An 18,704-nucleotide genomic window follows, 5' to 3' on the forward strand; every position below is an offset into this window, starting at 1 on the left:
TTACGTTTTTTCTATGGATGCTTTTGCACTAAAATGACAGAGCAGTTTCAACAGAGACCATATGACATACAAAGTCTAAAATAGTGTGTTTATTTTGTGACCCTTCCTGAACAGAAGTTTGCTGACTCTCATGCTGAGCAAGCCCTAACTAGGAGAATACAGTGGAAGCAGAACAGTGGCCTCAGTGGGCCAACAATCTCAATTTCTGTTTGTCTCTTTGCCCTTGGTGCTCTTGGAGTCTGAGGAATAGAGTTAATAAAATGTGGAACTTCCACTGAAAATTATTTTTCCCTTGAGCTGAGCTTGAGTAAATCTTTTGGCTGGTTAAGTAGGAAGTTTTATATTGATTCCCTCTTTCACGATCAAGTATCAGAATGGAGAATTGGACTTTCTAGGAACTGGGCATACAGAGACACATGCAGTCTCTTCACTCTGACTGTTTCATCACTGGCCTGAATAGCTCTGTTTTCATTCAGAGGTGAATACAAAGAAGAAAACAGTCTTCACCGAGACTATGAAAGGTAACTTGAGTTCATGAGACGGACATTCTCACAAATATGAAGAGGAAAATTCTTTACAGGCAAAGAAAATTGAGATAACTTCCTAATATTGTATAATTCAAGTGACCATAAATGAGAAGAAGCAATAGTAATAATCTCTGTTTCAAGTATCTCTTAACTTCCAGGCGTTGTGCTGGGCTTGGTGTTTTATTTTCATTACTCTTTAGATCCTCATAACAGCTATAAAAGTTAGAAAGAATTACCTTCCTTTAAAATGGAGGAAACTGATGCTAAAATAGGTTAATTTCCTAAAAACCATGCAAGTTAGTAAGTGCTTGAGCCAGGAAGTAAACCACGTAGGCCCTTATATTTTTTAATTGACATACAGTTGATTTACAGTGTTGTGACCTTTTTAAAAAATGGAAGTAAAATTCACATAATATAAAACCAACCATTTTAAAGTGCACAGCTTAGTAGCATTCAGTATGTTCACAATATCGTACAATCACTACCTCTGTCAAGTTTCAAAACACTTTATCACCCCCTAGAAAAACTCTATACCCATTAAGTACTCACCGTTTCTCACTTTCTCTGTCTCTGGCAAACACGAATCTGCTTTCTGTCTCTGTAGGTTTACCTATTCTGGATATTTCATATAAAGGGAATCACATACAATTTGTGGCCATTTGAATTTGACTTCTTTCACTTAGTGTAATGTTTTTGAGATTCATCCATGTAGCCTGTATCATTACTTCATTCCTTTTTTTATGACTGAGTAATATTCTGTTGTGTAGCCATACCACATTTTGTTTATCCATTTATCTGTAGATGAACATTTAGGTTGTTTTCACCTTTTGATTATTGTGAATAGTGTTGCTGTCAACTTTTGTGGTTGAGTTTTGTTTGATTGAGTTTTGTTTGGTTTTCAGTTCTTTGGGGTTATATACCAAGAAGTGAAAATGCTAGGTAATATGAGAATTCTGTGTTTAACATTTTTTTTAATGTTTTATTTTTATTTTATTTTTTTGCCACACGCATGTGGGACCTTAGTTCCTGAACCAGGGATTGAACCCTCACCCCCTGCATTGGAAGGTGGATTCCTAACCACTGGACCACCAGGGAAGTCCCTGTGTTTAACATTTTTGAGGAATCACATAACTTTTCTACAGTGGCTATACCACTTTACATTTCTGCCAGCACTGTACAAAGGTTCCAGTTTCTCCACATCTTCACCAATACGTGTTTCCTTACTATTATTATTATTTTTACTGCAGCCATCCTAGTCTATAGTGGTGTCATATTATGGTTTTGATTTGCATGACGCTAATGATTAGTGATGTTAGACATCTTTTCATGTGCTCTAGGCTATTTGTAAGTCTTTGGAGAAAAGTCACGTCCTTGGCCCATTTTTTATTAGGTTATTTCAACCATTTATTGAAAGGACTTCTGTCTCCATTGGATTGTCACTGCTTATTTATCAAAGATCAGCTGTGTTTGTGTTGAGTCTGTTTTTTGGATTTGTGTTTTGTTTCATTGATCTGTATGTCTATTCTTCACCAATATTATACTGTCTTGATTTACTGCAGCTTTACAGTAAGTCTTAAAGTCAGGTGGTGTCAGTCTTTCAATTTTGTTGTTCTTTTTCAATATTGTATTGGCTATGCCAGGTCTTTTTCCTTTCTGTATTATCTTTTAAATCAGTTTGTGGATATCCACAAAATAGCTTGCTTGGACTGGGATCACATTAAATCTGTAGGTTGAGTTGAGAATTGACATCTTAACAATATTGTGTCTTCTAATCAATGAGTACAGAATATCTCTGCATTTTTCTCATTTTAATTTTTCAACAGTTATTTAGTTTTTTACATGCATATCTTATAATTGTTTTGTTAGATTTATTGCTAAGTATTTTTTTCTTTTGGTGATGATATAGATGGTATAGTTTTTAATTTTTTAAAAAACATTATTTTTGGCTGTGCTAGGTTTTTGCTGCACTCAAGCTTTCTCTAGTTCTGATGAGCAGGGGCTACCCTTTGTTATGGTGCACAGGCTTCTCGTTGCGGTGGCTTCTCTTCTTGGGAGCACAGGCTCTAGGCTTGAGAGCTCATTAATTGTGGCTTGCAGCCCCTAGAGTATGTACTCTGTTGGTGTGGTGCACGGGCTTTAGTTGCCCACGTCATGTGGAATCTTCCTGGGCCAGGGATCAAACTTGTGTCCCCTGCATTAGCAGGCAGATTCTTATCCACTGTACCACCAAGGAAGTCCTGTTTTTTAATTTTTAAATTCCAGTTCATTGCTAGTATATAGGAAAGCAATTGACTTTGTATATTAGCTTTGTATCATATGAACTTGCTAGAATTGCTTATTAGTTTCAGTGTTATTTTTTTTTTGGGGGGGCAGGTAGATTCTTTGGGAATTTCTTCATAATCAGTCATGTCATCTGCAAACAAAATAGTTTTCTTTCTTCTTTCCCAATCTGTATACCTTTTATTTTCTTTACTTGTTTTGTATTAGTTATGAATTCCAGTACAGTGTTTAATACAAATGGTGAGAAGAGACATTCTTGTCTTTTTCTGAGCTTAGTGGGAAGGCATGCAGTTTCTCACCATTAAATATGATGTTTTTAGCTTGTAGGTTTGTTTTAGATGTCCTTTATCAAGTTGAGGAAGTTCTCTCGAAGATTGCTAAGAGTATGTATCATGAATGGATATTGGGTTTTGTCAAATGCTTTTCTACATCATTTAATATAATCATGTGGTTTGACTTTCATCTGCTGATTATGAATTAATTTTAGGATGTTGAACCAGCCTTGCACATCTGAGATAAATCCCACTTGGTTGAGATGTGTATTTCTTTTTGTACATTGCTGAATTTGATTTGATAATATTGGTTGCAGATTTCTATGTCTAGTCCATGTGTGTGAAAGTGAAAGTTGCTCAGTCCTGTCTGACTCTTTGCGACCCCATGGACTATACAGTCCATGGAATTCTCCAGGCCAGAATACTGGAGTGGGTAGCTGTTCCCTTCTCCAGGGGGTCTTCCCAACCCAGGGATTGAACACAGGTCTCCCACATTGCAGGCAGATGCTTTACCAGCTGAGCCACAAGGGAAGCCCCTAGTTCATATAATTTGCCTTTTAATGTCTTTATCTGGTTTCAGGATTGGTAATACCCTAATGTGGCCTCATAGAGTTCTCTTTGAAGTATTTTTCTACTTTTGTTTTCTGGAAGAGATTGTAGAGAATTTCTTCCTTTCCTAGATATAGGCCTATTCACATCATCTATTTTTTTTCCTTGTATAAATGTTGATAGTTTGTTTTTTTCAAGGAATTGGTTCACTTATCTAAGTTATCAAAAATGTAGGCATAGATTATGTATAATATTCCTTTATTATCCTTTTAATGTCCATGTGATTTGTAATGATGACTCTTCTTTCATTTCTGTTATTAATAATTTGTTGTCTTCTCTCTTTTTTTCTTGGTTATCTTGTCAAAGGTTTATCAATTTTATCAGTGTTTTCAAAGAACCATCTATTGTCTCCACTCGTTTTTCACTGTTGAGTTCCTGTTTTCAATTTTGATTACTGCTATAATTTTTACTGTTCTACTCTCTTATTCATTTGCTTTAGTCTTAAGTTGTCCTTCTTTGCTTTATTTCCTAAGGTAGAAGTGTAGGTTATCGATTTTAAGCCTGTTTTCTTTTAGAATATATGTGTATAATACTATAAACTTTTCTCTAAGGCCTGCTTTTGCTGCATTATATAGATTTTGATTTTCATTTAGTTAAAAATATTTTAAAAATCCTCTTTAGATTTCTTCTTTGACCTATGTATATTTAGAAGTGTATTGTTTAATAGTTAAATATTTTGAGATTTTCCAGCTATCTATTTGTTACTGATTTCTAGTTTAATTCCATTGTGCTGTGAGAGTATATTCTGTATGATTTTTATTCTTTGAATTTTGTGAAGTTGTGTTTTGTGGTGCAGAATTTGGTCTATATTGATGAATATTCCATGTGACTTGAGAATAATATGTATTCTGCTGTTGTTGGATGAAGTGTTACATTAATAGCAGGTAGATCTGGTTGATTGATGGTACTATTCAATTCACCTATCTTTATTCGTTTTTTTCCCTTTTTTTGGCCTGCTAGATCTGTCAGTTACCTAATGGGGATGTTGAAGTATCCAACTATAATAGTGGATTTATTTCTCTTTGCAGTTCTGTCTTTTGCCTCATATATTTTGATGCTTGTTTGGTGCATATATATTAAGGATTGTTGTGCCTTCTTGGAGAGTATATCATTTTCTAATGCCCCTCTTTATCCTGTTAATTTTTCTTGTTCTAAAGCCTTTGTCTAAAACTGATACAGCTACTTCAGCTTTCTTTTGATTAATACTACAATAACAGGGTATATCTTTCTTCATCCTTTTGCTTTTAACCTAGATGTATCTTTTTATTTAATATGAGTTTTAAAAATCTACTCTGACAGTCTCTTTTAATTGGTGTATTTTGGCCATTCACATTTAAAGTGAGTATTTTAGTTATGTATATATATATACACTTGGATTAATATGAACCATGTTTATTACTTTTCTATTTGTTATACTCCTTTTTCTAAAGTCAATAATTGGTCCCCTTTTACTGCCTTCCCTGATTTCAGTTGACCATTTTGTATGATTCTATTTTATCTCCTCTCAGCATATACAGTATATTTCTTTTTAAAAGGGTTTTTAGTTGTTGCTCTAGAGTTAACAGTGTATATTTACAACTTGTCTAAGTCTACTGTCAGATAACTCTTTATCTGCTTTTCAGATAGTAGAGGTACCTTTCATTTTATATATCCATTTGCTATAATCAGCAAATACACTATTACTCTGATTACTTGGAGGAGTAGGAAATGGCTGCCCACTCCATTATTCTTGCCTGGAGAATCCCATGGACAGAGGAGCCTGGTGGACTACTGTCTACAGGGTTGAAAAGAGACGGACACGACTGAGCTCGCACACACATTGTTACTTAGAACAAGTATCTATTAAGAATAAGAAAAATAGATTTTTTTAACTTCATTTATGCCTTCTCCAATGATTTCTTTCCTTCTTTCTTTGTGCGGATCTGACTTTCTGATCTATGTCGTTTTCTTTCTCTGAAGAACTTTTAAAAACAGTTTCTACTAGGCAGGTCCACTAGTGACAAATTCCCTCAGTTTTTGTTTATCTGAGAATGTATTTCTCCTTCACTTTCGAAGGATAATTTCACTGAATGCTTTCTAGATTCATTTATTTTTTTTTCTTTCACCACTAAATATTTCACTTTCTGGCTTCTGAGAAGAAGTCAAATGTACTTCTTGTTTTTTATAAGTAAGGTGTTTTTTTCTCCCTCTCACTTCTTTCATAATTTTCTCTTTGCATTTGATTTTGTGTAGTTTGAATACAGTATGTTTAGGTGTAGAGTTTTCAGGTATTTATTTTACTTGATATGCTCCAAGCTTCTTGGATGTATCATTTGGTGTCTTTGATTTGGAAGACATTGATTTTGGAAGATTCTCAGCAGTTATTCCTTCAAATAGTTCTTATCTTTTGTCTCCTTCTTCTGGTATTTCAGTGACACCTTTTCTAATTGTCACGTAGTTCTTGGATATTCTTTTCTCCTTTTTAAAATTCTTTTTTCTGTTTGCATTTTAGTTTGGGAAATTTCTCTGACATATCTTTAAACTCACTGATTGCTTCTTTGGCCGTGTCCAGTCTACTGATGAGTCCATTAAAAGTATTATTCATTTTTGTTATGGTGTTTTTGATTGTTAGCATGTCCTTTTACTTTTTCCTTAAAGTTGTATATTCTTACATTAGTCATCTGTTCTTGCATGTTGTCTCCTTTTTCCATTTGCGTGCGTATGACAATAATGATAGTTGTTATCTGAAATTATTCCCCAATTATTCTGTGACCAGTGTAAGTCTTGTTCTGATGCTTAATCTCCTCAGTGTTTTCCCTTGCCTTCTAGCATACTTTTTACTGTTTTTTAAAAGCCAGGTAGGACATATTGGATAATAGAAACAGAGGTAAATACGCCCGTAGTGTAAGGTTTCATGTTAATTTGGGTAGGAGTTAGGCTGTGTTTAATGTTAAATGTGTGTATGCCAGAGGCTTCAGTTTCCTCTCGGAGAAGGCGATGGCTCCCCACTCCAGTACTCTTGCCTGGAGAATCACGTGGACGGAGGAGCCTGGTAGGCTGTAGTCCATGGGGTTGCGAAGAGTCAGACACTACTAAGCGACTTCCCTTTCCCTTTCCCTTTCAGTTTCCTCTAGTTTCTTTGTTTTTAAAATTTTTCTCCCCCATTATCTTAGGGTTTCTCTAAGAAGTCCTTTTTAAATAGAATCTGTTTCTTGCAACCCCTTCTGTTGTAATCTGTTGTTAGTGTACTGGCACTTTGGTGACATGGTGATAGAATGTGGGGAAGGGGAAGTGTTTTATGATTTTAGAACCAAATGTTAGTCTTTTGGTGGGCCTGAGCCCCGGACTGCAACCTTCTTCCTTTTAGGTGAGACAAGGCTAGCAGTATGCAGATGACAGCACCCTTATGGCAGAGAGTGAAGAAGAATTAAAGAGCCTCTTGATAAAAGTGAAAGAGGAGAGTGAAAAAGTTGGCTTAAAGCTCAGCATTCAGAAAACTCATATCATGGCATCTGGTCCCATCACTTCATGGCAAATAGTTGGGGAAACAGTGGCTGACTTAATTTTTTTGGGGCTCCAAAATCACTGCAGAAATTAAAAGACGCTTACTCCTTGGAAGGAAAGTTATGACCAACCTAGGCAGCGTATTAAAAAGCAGAGACGTTACTTTGCCAACAAAGGTCCTGTCTAGTCAAGGCTATGGTTTTTCCAGTAGTCATGTATGGATGTGAGAGTTGGACTATAAAGAAAGCTGAGCACTGAAGAATTGATGCTTTTGAACTGTGATGTTGGAGAAGACTCTTGAGAGTCCCTTGGACAGCAAGGAGATCCAAACAGTCCATCCTAAAGGAGATCAGTCCTGGGTGTTCATTGGAAGGACTGATGTTGAAGCTGAAACTCCACTACTTTGGCCACCTGATGCGGAGAGCTGACTCATTTGAAAAGACCCTGATGCTGGGAAAGATTGAGGGCAGGAGGAGAAGGGGATGACCGAGGATGAGATGGTTGGATGGCATCACCAACTCAATGGACATGGGTTTGGGTGAACTCCAGGAGTTAATGATGGACAGGGAGGCCTGGCATGCTGCAGTCTGTGGGGTCGCAAAGAGTGGGACATGACTGAGGGACTGAATTGAACTGAGACTAGAGGAGTCTGTATTTGGCTAATTCCCCCTCTCCCCGGACAGTATAAAAGGCTTGGGTAAATTTTCCCTTGGAATGTTGGCTTTTGTTAAGGAGAACCTTCTAGGCTTTTTTCAAAACTGTTACCTTTCCCATGGGTGCATTTCAAAATGGTTACTTCTCTCTTCCTCTTACCCAAAAGGGGAGGAGATTGTTGTTGGATCTTTACACTCAGAACTTGGTAAGGTTCCTGGAGGTAAAACCATTAGAATATAGAGGCTTTCCTAAGATTGGGCCTCCAAGAGTTCTCATGCATAATCTTTTGTCAAAATTACAATTTAAATTTTCTTACCAGTGTATTACTCCAACACCTTCTGTTCCAGGTAAGCTGATCTTGGATGTGATTCTCTGCATTTGCCTGTCTCTCCAGATTTCAGTAGTTCAGTTTGCCCTGTGTCGTCAAGTCTCTGATAAGTAATAAAAGTTGTTGATTGGCAGTTTATTCAGATTTTTTCTTATTGTAAGGATAGGAATGACAATACCCAAGCACTTTATGTATTGGAGCTAAAACCTAAAGTTTTGTATTTGTATTTTCAAATTAGAAACATGTTGTCCAGTTTTAAAATAATGTTCAACAAGAGGCTTTTAACTTCCGTATGAGCCATTTGCTTAGCTAGATGATTCATTCTCTGTTATTTTCATCCCTTTGAATCTCCGATCTGTGTATTTTAAAAGTGCTTAGTAAGAACTTTTTCAGAGCCAAAGATTTGTAAAAATTAAGAACTTCATGTCGTTCTAGAAAATTCCCAATAACTTCATCCTAAATTAACTAGAAGTTTTTATTTTTTGCACCTGCTCCCACCCCAGCACTGTTTTTTGTTTTATCAGATGCCTTCTATAAACCATGCTAAAGCAGTTTCAGGGATTATTTTCTTTAACCTTCATTTGTTGTTTCTTTACCCCACTTGTTTTTGAAGAAGTAACTCAATTTTTAAAGGCATTTTGAAATCTTTGGGACTAAGCATTGGTTAAATTTGAAAAACTAATGAGAATAAATGACCAATTTTTATGCTGTGAATGGTCTATTTTCAATTAACCTGGAAGAATGTATTAATTATGAACTATACATCTTGGTGATTTTAGCTTAATAGGATTACTTCCAGAGTCTGCCTGATAGAGGACAGTTTGGCTAAAATGTATTATTTAAGCAACTGAGAAAGCACTGGGCATGCTTTTAAATCTTATAATTTGATTACTTGGTAAAAAATTACATTTTGGGAAGCTTCAGTTCTTATCCTTGGAGAACAGTTGTAACCAACTTTGAGTGGTTGACATTGTAAAATGCATTAACCTTGCACCCCTTCTTAGGTTTCATTTTAAGTTTTATTTTTTTCACTGAATCTACTGTGAGGAACAGCCATTAAACCAAGAAACAAGTAAGCTGCATGGTATTTAAGATGGCTCATTAATTGGCAATTCATATTATGTTTACTTTAAGAAATGTTTTCCTCTGTTAATTCTAATTGTTTGAAATGAACATTTATCTTTGGGAATAATTTTTTAATTATTTAATTTTTTTTTCCATTTCCCAAACAGTAATATCTGCAATTTTATTTCTGATTTACGTAATTATTTAATTTTTTAAAGAGGGAGAATTAAAATATAAATATTATGAATGTTATGTTAATATACTAAATAAGTTTAGTTCAGTTCAGTTGTTCAGTTGTGTCCGACTCTTTGTGACCCAATGGACTGCAGCACGCCAGGCCTCCATGTCCATCACCAACTCCCAGAGCTTGCTCAAACTCATGTCCATTGAGTCGGTGATGCCATCCAACTATCTCATCCTCTGTCGTCCCCTTCTTCTCCAGCCTTCAATCTTTCCCAGCATCAAGGTCTTTTCAAATGAGTCAGTTCTTTGCATCAGGTGGCCAAAGTATTGGAGTTTCAGCTTCAACATCAGTCCTTCCACTGAATATTCAGAACTGATTTGCTTAAGGATTGACTGGATCTCCTTGCAGTCCAAGGGACTCTCAAGAGTCTTCTCCAATACCATAGTTCAAAAGCATCAATTCTTCAGTGCTCAGCTTTCTTTATAGTCCAACTCTCACATCCATACATGACTACTGGAAAAACCATAGCCTTGACTAGATGGACCTTTGTTGGCAAAGTAATGTCTATGCTTTTTAATATGCTGTCTAGGTTGGTCATAACTTTCCTTCCAAGGAGCAAGTGTCTTTTAATTTCATGGCTGCAATCACCATCTGCAGTGATTTTTTGGAGCCCCAAAATAAAGTTTGTTTTAAAAATGATGAGGCAGTGCTATATTGAAATAATTTGGTTTAAAATAATTATTTTTGCTGTGTGATAATCAGTTAGCTGTGGTCCTTCATTTTAAGGTAAGATCTGTTTGTTTGGCATGTTCTGAATTAGAGGCAGAAACTTCTCCGTAGGCTTTTTCCTCAGAGACATTGCTTATAAAGAAAGAGGACTGTCAGGAGGAAGTGGAGAAAGACTAGAAGGTCTTCAGTAGAGGCTTGGCAGGGGTATGTTGTGCCCCATGCAGGTTCTACCTACTGACACCACTTTGTTGGGTGGTATCAGAATTGCTGCTCCTGAAATTCTTTTAAAAGCTCTTGATATATTAAAACACTATCTTAGAAGAAACCAGGAAGAATGAAGTATTGTAGTCGTTACAAAAAAGCTTCCATGTGCTAACAATTGAAGATAATGGTCCACATTCAGTAGATAAGTATTTAAATTGAGACCCCTGTTGGCAGAGACCTGACTTCAGTTCCCAGATGAGGAGAGTAGCAGCTCCTCTTTTTGGTTCTGATCTTGCTGGTCTACTCTCTGCTGACTGGAATGGCAGCTATCCTTGTAAAATGCCCCTTTATGTATCACAGGATTCAGGACCACAGCACTGGTACAGATTGTCTTCCCCTCTCCAGAGACTCTCAGGATCAGACCCATGATTCCTGACATCTTTTGACACCACCAGAATTCACTGGTCATCCATTACCCAGAGCCCTTGTCTCTGTACTGATTTGTATATCCCTCAATTGCATCCTGTTTCCTCCCTCGACTCTCTTACCATCCCCTAGAACTCCCCCAACCGCCATTACTACTTTCTCTGATGGCCTCAATCTTGCCCCGGCCTCACAGTGTGATTTGACTTTCTGCCTCTGGGATTCTCTGCTGATGCCTGAGGTAGCCTCCTTTGTCATATTCTGCTACCTCTCTCTACTACCTGGTAACCATACTGCCTGCCTTTGAGCTCCTTGAATACAGTGAGTCCTTCCCTCTTCAAATTTTTGCCCCTGCTGCTTCTTCACACGCAGCAGTTTTTCCAGTCTTTGCTTGGCTGACTCTGTACATTCTGATCTGGATTTCGTCGTGCTAATCTCTGTCGGTGCCTGTTTGTTTCTTCTTGACACTTAATTAAATTTGCACTTGTATATTCATTTACTAAACCTTTTTCATTGATTCTAAGTATACATTCCCCCCACACACACAGTTCTGAAATTGGGGCATATCTTACGTTGGATGCCCTGATTGCTTTCTGAATGGTAAGTAAAGTAATGATTTATCTTATAGTCAGTTAATTGTGATAATCAATAAAATACTGTGCTTTTGCTGATCTGTTCCCCCTAGTTGATTGTGAGCTCTGAAGGACTCATAGTAGGAACCAGTGCCCATTATCATGTGACACCTACTAGGCACTCATAAATAATGCTGGGATGAATATCATTATCTGGAGACGATGGCCTGATACATCTGAAAATGAATCAGCCAATATATGCATGTAAATTTTTAATTCAGTTTTTGTGCTTGAGTTTTAATTTTTGAAGATTGCCTCATTCTGGAATTGGAGACATTTAAATGTGTCTGTTTTGTTCCCCTGTTTATGTAACTTGACACATTATTGATATATGTACATTCTTATTTAAGAATATTTACTCACCATGTATGGTAAGTGAATCCACATCAGTTTTTATCAGGTATCAGCAATTGCCTTTCGTTAGGGGAAAAAATGAGGAAGGTACCAAAGAGTAACAGACTTGTAAGTTTTAGACAGTTCTGAGTGCTTTTTCATTTTACTTCATCCTCTAAGGAGTGCAGTCACTTGGCATACCTACTTCGCTTTTAAGGGAAAGAACAGCGAACAGGCAGCATGAGTTACTAGAGTGCTTTAGGCCAACTCCTTGACAGGGTTCACAGCTATAGGGAACGTATGGCTCTCAGTCCTTTGGTTTTCAGAATCCTGCTACTGAGAACAGCAGTTGAGTCAGCCTGACATGTTGAGTAGTTTGCCTTTAGTTGTAATGTTGGGCAACCTGGTTGTGAAAACGTCTGCTATGATCAATCCTTCTCAATCTCTCACATGCACTTCTGAGTCCCACAGATCATAGTTGCATCTGTCCCCACACTCCTGTACCTAGTCCATGTGTCCTGTGTGATGCAAAAGGAGGACAAGTTGAATAAGAAAGAGGAGGAGCTCAAAGTGCCCAAACCAGTGGTGCCATTGTAGAGATGCCCTTAGAGGAAATTGAAATCAGGAAGTTCAAGTATGGCCTTGAAGAACACGACACGGTGAAGATGGTGGGATGGAGGCTTGCTGTAAACCTATACCATCTGCATCTTCATCAAGTCTGTCTTTGAGGTGGCTTTCCTGCTGATCCAGTGGTACATCTAGGGATTCAGCCTGAATGTGGTTTCCACTTGCAAACGAGACCCCTGCCACATCAGGTGGATTGCTTCCTCTCTCGCCCCACAGAGAAAAACATCATCTACTTCATGCTGCTGGTTTCCTTGATGTCTCTTGCCTTGTATGTCATTGATCTTTTCTCTGTCTTACTCAAGAGCATTAAAGACCATTTGAAGGATCCAGAGAGTGAGCCTTTCATCTGGTCTGCCAAGCCCCTCCCGTGGCCCCTCATCAACTATTCCTCTTTCCACCATGTTTCCTCACAAGCATGAACTGGTTCCGAGACAGAAACAGTTCTTTCTGCCATAGTTACAGCAGACAAGAAAGTGAGCAAAACCATACTAATTGCAGCGCATAGCAAGTTTGAATGGGACAGGCAGGAAGCACTGTCTCTAACATACATAAACTTCTGATTTCCCTGATAACAAGCATAACTCCAAAAAATATCTAGCTGCTGGACACTGGCCATTGTAGACAAGGAGCTGTTCTGCAGAGCTAGCAGACATGCCAGCAGCAGTATAAATTACCTAGAGATCTAGACAGGTGGTTGGAAGCATTACAGTTCTGCTCACTTGTTAAAGAAAAGGAAGGTGCAATAGACAGTGTACTTTTGTTTCAGTGGAGGTGGTACTCAACGACCTCATTGACAAATCTTAGCAGATAAAAAGGCATTAGACTAGTTCTTTCGAGATGGTGAGAATAGGAGGATGGAGAGAGAGGAATTAACAGAGGTACATGTTGGTTTTTAAAGTCATTGACTCAAAGAACTTGGATTTTTATAAGTAAAAGTTGTACTAGGTGATGCATAAGTAAGGCCTTTTTCTCCCCATATTCCCCTAGAATGGTTCAGTGTATGTGAAAGTGATAGATATTTGCCACATATTGGTATAAACAGATGCAGTATAAACTCATGAACATAGATTTTAAAATAAACGCACACAGGGTTCAAATTTGAGCTTTTCTCATGGATTTTTTTGGTAAGGGCCAAAACGATATTTACATTACATAATTTCTACCATAAAAGTAAAGCACTATTTTTCCTTAACTATCCCCCAACCCGCAGTGTATCCTATTATAGATACTAGTTCTGTTTATTATAATGTTTTCTCTTTTGTAGAAAGATGGCACAAATGATTTCCTTTTTCTGAAATGTAATCATTGATGCTTGAGTGATAGAATTTTAATACTATAAACACCACCCATTAATGTGAGAAGCTTAAAAGAAATGCTTATAGCTGGACTATTAAGTGTTCTTACATAAATTTTGCAATAACTGGTAGTCCTTGCCTTCATCCAACTTAATAAACAGTATTTTGGAACTTATATTCTTTTGAGTTTGGCAGTCTGTCTTTTGGGGTGACCAGCATTTTTGATATTTGTACTAAGATTTTATTTGGCATCCAAGAGAAGCTGAAAGATGTTTGAGTATTTTCAGTGTAACTAATTTGTTTGAAATATATACCACAGAAATGCTGCAGTCCATGAGTCGCAAAAAGTTGGACACGACTGAGCAGCTGAACTGAACTGATAGATGATCGATGAAAATGCTGAATTTAATGCATTATTCTTGCATGACAGCTACATAAGAAGTTTTGTACAATGAAGAACCCTAATTTTGTTTAACACTTCACATTGAACTATTGTCATGTTCAGCTTTACTGCGTGCAGTGTAGACCTAGCCCATCATATGTTCTACAGAGTGTTCTTTGTTCAGTAAAGTGTTAAGAGAGCAATCTGCATGACTGCTTTCTTTGAGAGCTTCTGGGTGCACTGATCTTTTTGAATTCTTCCTTGGTACATCTTCATCTAAACAGAAGATGCTAGAACAGATTTTTTGAAATGGAATTGTGGAGACGGTGTTAGAGAAGGTTTTAGTATTTGCTTTTTTAATTATATGTAGCAGCATCATGCATAAACTTACTACTTTCAGATGTGCAAAAATTGTAGCTTCTTTGTTTTTCTTTTAATTGATCTACTTTTGGTCAAAAGCTTCCTCCTACCTGACAGGGCACCAAGGGAAGGCAGAGATGGGGACATTAAACTTGCCAATCCATCTGACTGCATCTTGCTCTGACGGTCTCATTTGGAAAACCCATTCGCTTGGTTCAGTCAAGAGTCTTTCAGATTTCCTTCTCACAAAACCTTTCTAAAGGAAGAATCACTATTATGTTCTAATGGGATGTGTGCTTCTGTGGGAGACTCTAAAACCTTGGAATCAGATTGGACGTTGCCACCCTCACTTCCTGTTTCACATTCATTTTCGTATATCACTGACTTGATTTTCTTTAATTTTTTCTCTTGAGATAATTATAGATTCACATGCAATTATAAGAAATAATAGATTCCATATATACTTCAACTAATTTCTCCCAATAGTAGTATCTTACATAAGTATAGCAGAGCATCATAACCAGAAAACTGACATTGATATAATCCATGGATCGTATTCAGATTTCACCAGTTTTACTTGCACTAGTGTGTATGTGGTGTGTGTGCTTGTGTGTATGTGTAGCTCTATCACTTGTGTATACTTGTGTGGCCACCACAGTCAAGATAGAAGACAGTTGTTTTTTTAACCAGGATTCCTTATGCAATCTTTTCATAGACACAGCTACATCCTGAGATAGCTATATCCCTCCTTTCCCCTCTACCTATACCCTGGCAACCACTAGTATGTTCATCTCTATAATTTTGTCATTTCAAGAATGCTATTTAAATGGAATGATACAGTATATATCCTTTTGAGATTGGCCTTTTTCACTCAGCATGACTCCCTTGAGAACCATCCAGGTTTTTTGTGTGAACCAATAATTTGTTCTTTTTTATTGTTGAGTAGTATTCCATAGAGTGAAGGTATCATGGTTTATTAACCTATTGAAGGACCTTCAGGTTTTTTCTAGTTTTTGGCTATTACAAATAAAACTGCTATGAAGAGTCATGTACAGGTTTTTTGTGAACATGAGCTTTCATTTCCCTGGAATAAATGCTGGAAAGTATAATTGCTGAGTTACATGCTAAATTAGTGTATAGTTTTGTGAGAAACTACTGGTGTACTCTTTTTTCCAGTGTTTCTCATTCCAACAGCAATGTATGACTGATCTCATTCTCCATGTGCTCACCAACCTTTGGTATTATTACTATTTTTTATTTAGCCATTCTAATAGGTATATAGGTGACATCATTGTAGTTTAAATTTGCATTTCTGTAATGGCTAATGATGTTGAACATCTTTTCATATGCTTGTTTGACATCTCTATATTCAGTTCAGTTCAGTTACTCAGTCGTGTCTTACTCTTTGCAACCCCATGAACCGCAGTACGCCAGGCCTCCCTGTCCATCACCAACTCACGGAGTCCACCCAAACCCATGTCCATTGTGTCAGTGATGCCATCCAACCATCTCATCCTCTGTCGTCCCCTTCCCCTCCTGCCCTCAATCTTTCCCAGCATCAGGGTCTTTCCAAATGAGTCAGTTCTCTGTATCAGGTGGCCAAAGTATTGGAGTTTCAGCTTCAACATCAGTCCCTCCAATGAACACCCAGGACTGATCTCAGCTTCAACATCAGTCCCTCCCATGAACACCCAGGACTGATCTCCATATTCTCTTCAGTGAAATATCTGTGCCATTCATCCATTTTCTAGTTGAATATTTTATTACTGTTGTATTTAAGGAGTTTTTGAAATATATATATATATATATATATATATTCTTGATTAAAATCCATGTTGGATATGTTTGAAAATATTTTTTACCCAGCTTGTAGCTTGTCTTTTCATTGCTTAATCAGATCTTTCACAGAGCAGAATGTTTTAATTTTGATGCAGTAATTTAATTATTTTTCCTTTTATAGATTGTATTTTTGGTGGTAAGTCTAAAAACTCTTTGTCTAGTCATTCATCCTAAAGATTTTCTCCTTTGTTTGCTTCTAACATTTTATAAATTTGCATTTTCCATTTAAGTCCATGATCTGTTTTGAGTTAATTTTTTAATGTAAATTTATTTATTTTAATTGGAGGTTAATTACTTTACAATATTGTATTGATTTTGCTGTACATCAACATAGGTTACTTGAGATGTAGGTTGAGGCTTTTTGTTTGTTTTGCCTATGGATGACCAGTTGCTCTAGCACTACTTGTTGAACAGTCTCTCCTTCCTCCACTGAATTTCTTTTGCAGGCAAAAATCAGTTGAGCATATTTGTGTGGCTCTATTTCTGGGTTCTCGTCCCATTGATTGAGTGTTTATCCTTCTGCCAGTGTCATGCCGTCTTGACTACTGTTACGTGGCTCTGTAGCAAGCCTCACTGTCAGGTATAGTGATTCCTCCCACCTTATTCTGCTTTTTCAAAATTTCTTTAGCTATTCCAGGTCATGTGCCTTTCAGTTTCTGTTTTAGAATAAGCTTTCCTATGTCTATAGAACACTTGCTGGCATTTTGATAGGAATTACTTTAAATTTATATATCCATTTGGGAAGGATTGGCATCTTGTTGAGTCTTATAATACATTAGTACAGTGTGTTTCTCTATTTAGGTTCTCTTCAATTCTTTCATTAACATTTTATAATTTTCAGGATACAGATCCTATAGATATTTTGTTAGGTTTATATTTTATTTCCTTGGAGCAATTGTAAATCTTATGTTGCTTCTAATTTCTGCCTCCACATTTTTGTAGTTTGTATATAGAAATGTGATTAGTTTATCTTGTATTCTACAATCTCGCAAAACTCATAGTTCTAGTTTTTTGGTGGATTCCTTAGGATTTTATATGTAGACATATTTTATATGTCATATGTAAGTAGTGTCCATTTCATTCCTTTGTTTACACTCTGTTTGCTTTTTATTTCTTTTTCGTGGCTTATTACTCTGATTAGAACTTATAATACTCTGTTAAGTTGCAGTGATTAGAGCAGACATTCTTGTCTTTTTTGCGATCTTAGGGAAAAAGCATTGTCTTTCACCATTAAATATGTTAGCTGTAGAGTTTTGTGGATGATGTTTATCAAGTTAAGGAAATTACCTTCTATTCTTAGCTTGCCAGAGTTTCTTTTTTTTTTAAAGTCATGAATGGATGCTGGATTTTGTCAGATTCTTCTATTATATGATTTTTGTTCTTTACCCTGGTGATATAACTTTCAAATGTCAAATCAGTCTTGAATATCTGGAATAAATCCAGCTTGGTCATGGCGCATATTTCTTTTCATATATTGCTGGATTTGATTTGCTAATGTTTTGAGTTCATGAGCTGTTATCAGTCAGTAGTTTTTGTTTTTTGTGTTGTCAGGTTTTGGTATCCACATAGCACTAACTTTATAAAATGAGTTGGGAAGTGTTTCTTCCTCTTCTAATTTCTGGAAGAGGTTATATAAAATCAATGCTGATTTGACTTTAAATGTTTGGTAGAATTCTTCAGTGAACCCATCAGAGCCTGAAGATTTATTGGAAACTCTAAAATTACAAATTCACTGTATTTAATAATTATCTGACTGTTGTTTATTTCATCTTGGTTAAGCTTTGGTAGCTTGTGATTTTCAAGGAATTGGCCCATTTTTTTTTTCTAAGTTGTCAAATTTATGAGTATGAAGTTTGTGGTACTTCTTACTATCCTTTTAATGGCTATAGAATTATAGACATCTCCCCTATTTCATTCCTGATATTGATAATTTTTGTCTTCTATCTTTTTAAAAATCTTTATCAGTCTTGGTAGAGATTAATCAACTTTACCAATTTTGGGGGGAAACAGATTTTACTTCATTGATTTTTTTCCCTCAATTGTTTTCTTATTTGAAATGTCATTGATTTCTGATTTTATCTTTATTATTTCCTTCCGTCTTGCTTTGGGTTTCTTTTTCTAGTGTTGAGGTAAGAATTTAGGTTATTTATTTGAGACCTTTCTTCTCTAAAATATGCAGTTAGTGCTATACATTTCTCTCTTAGCATTGCTTTAGCTACATCCCACATATATTGATATAATATGTTTTCATTAAGGGCCTTCCCTGGTGGCTCAGACCTTAAAGAATCTGCTTGCAGTCCCAGAGACCTGGATTCGATCCCTGGGTTGAGAAGATCCCCTGGAGAAGGGAATGGCTACCCACGCCAGTATTCTTTGGAGAACTCTGTGGACAAAGGAGCCTGGTGGGCTATAGTCCATGGGGTCGCAAAGAGTCGGACATGACTGAGCGACTACACACACACACATTTTCACCAAGAT

The 18,704-nt window shown here is 36.7% G+C and overlaps 1 protein-coding gene and 1 pseudogene across 2 annotated transcripts in view; both read left to right on the forward strand.

Moving 5' to 3' along the window:
• CDKL5 (cyclin dependent kinase like 5) overlaps positions 1 to 18,704 on the forward strand; it is a 185,359-nt gene that overhangs the window by 79,109 nt on the left and 87,546 nt on the right. The gene's annotated exons all lie outside the window — the stretch shown is intronic.
• LOC121818380 (gap junction alpha-1 protein-like) lies at positions 11,755 to 12,971 on the forward strand (annotated as a pseudogene).

Source organism: Ovis aries, chromosome X, assembly GCF_016772045.2.
Source record: "Ovis aries strain OAR_USU_Benz2616 breed Rambouillet chromosome X, ARS-UI_Ramb_v3.0, whole genome shotgun sequence".
NCBI lineage: Eukaryota > Metazoa > Chordata > Mammalia > Artiodactyla > Bovidae > Ovis > Ovis aries.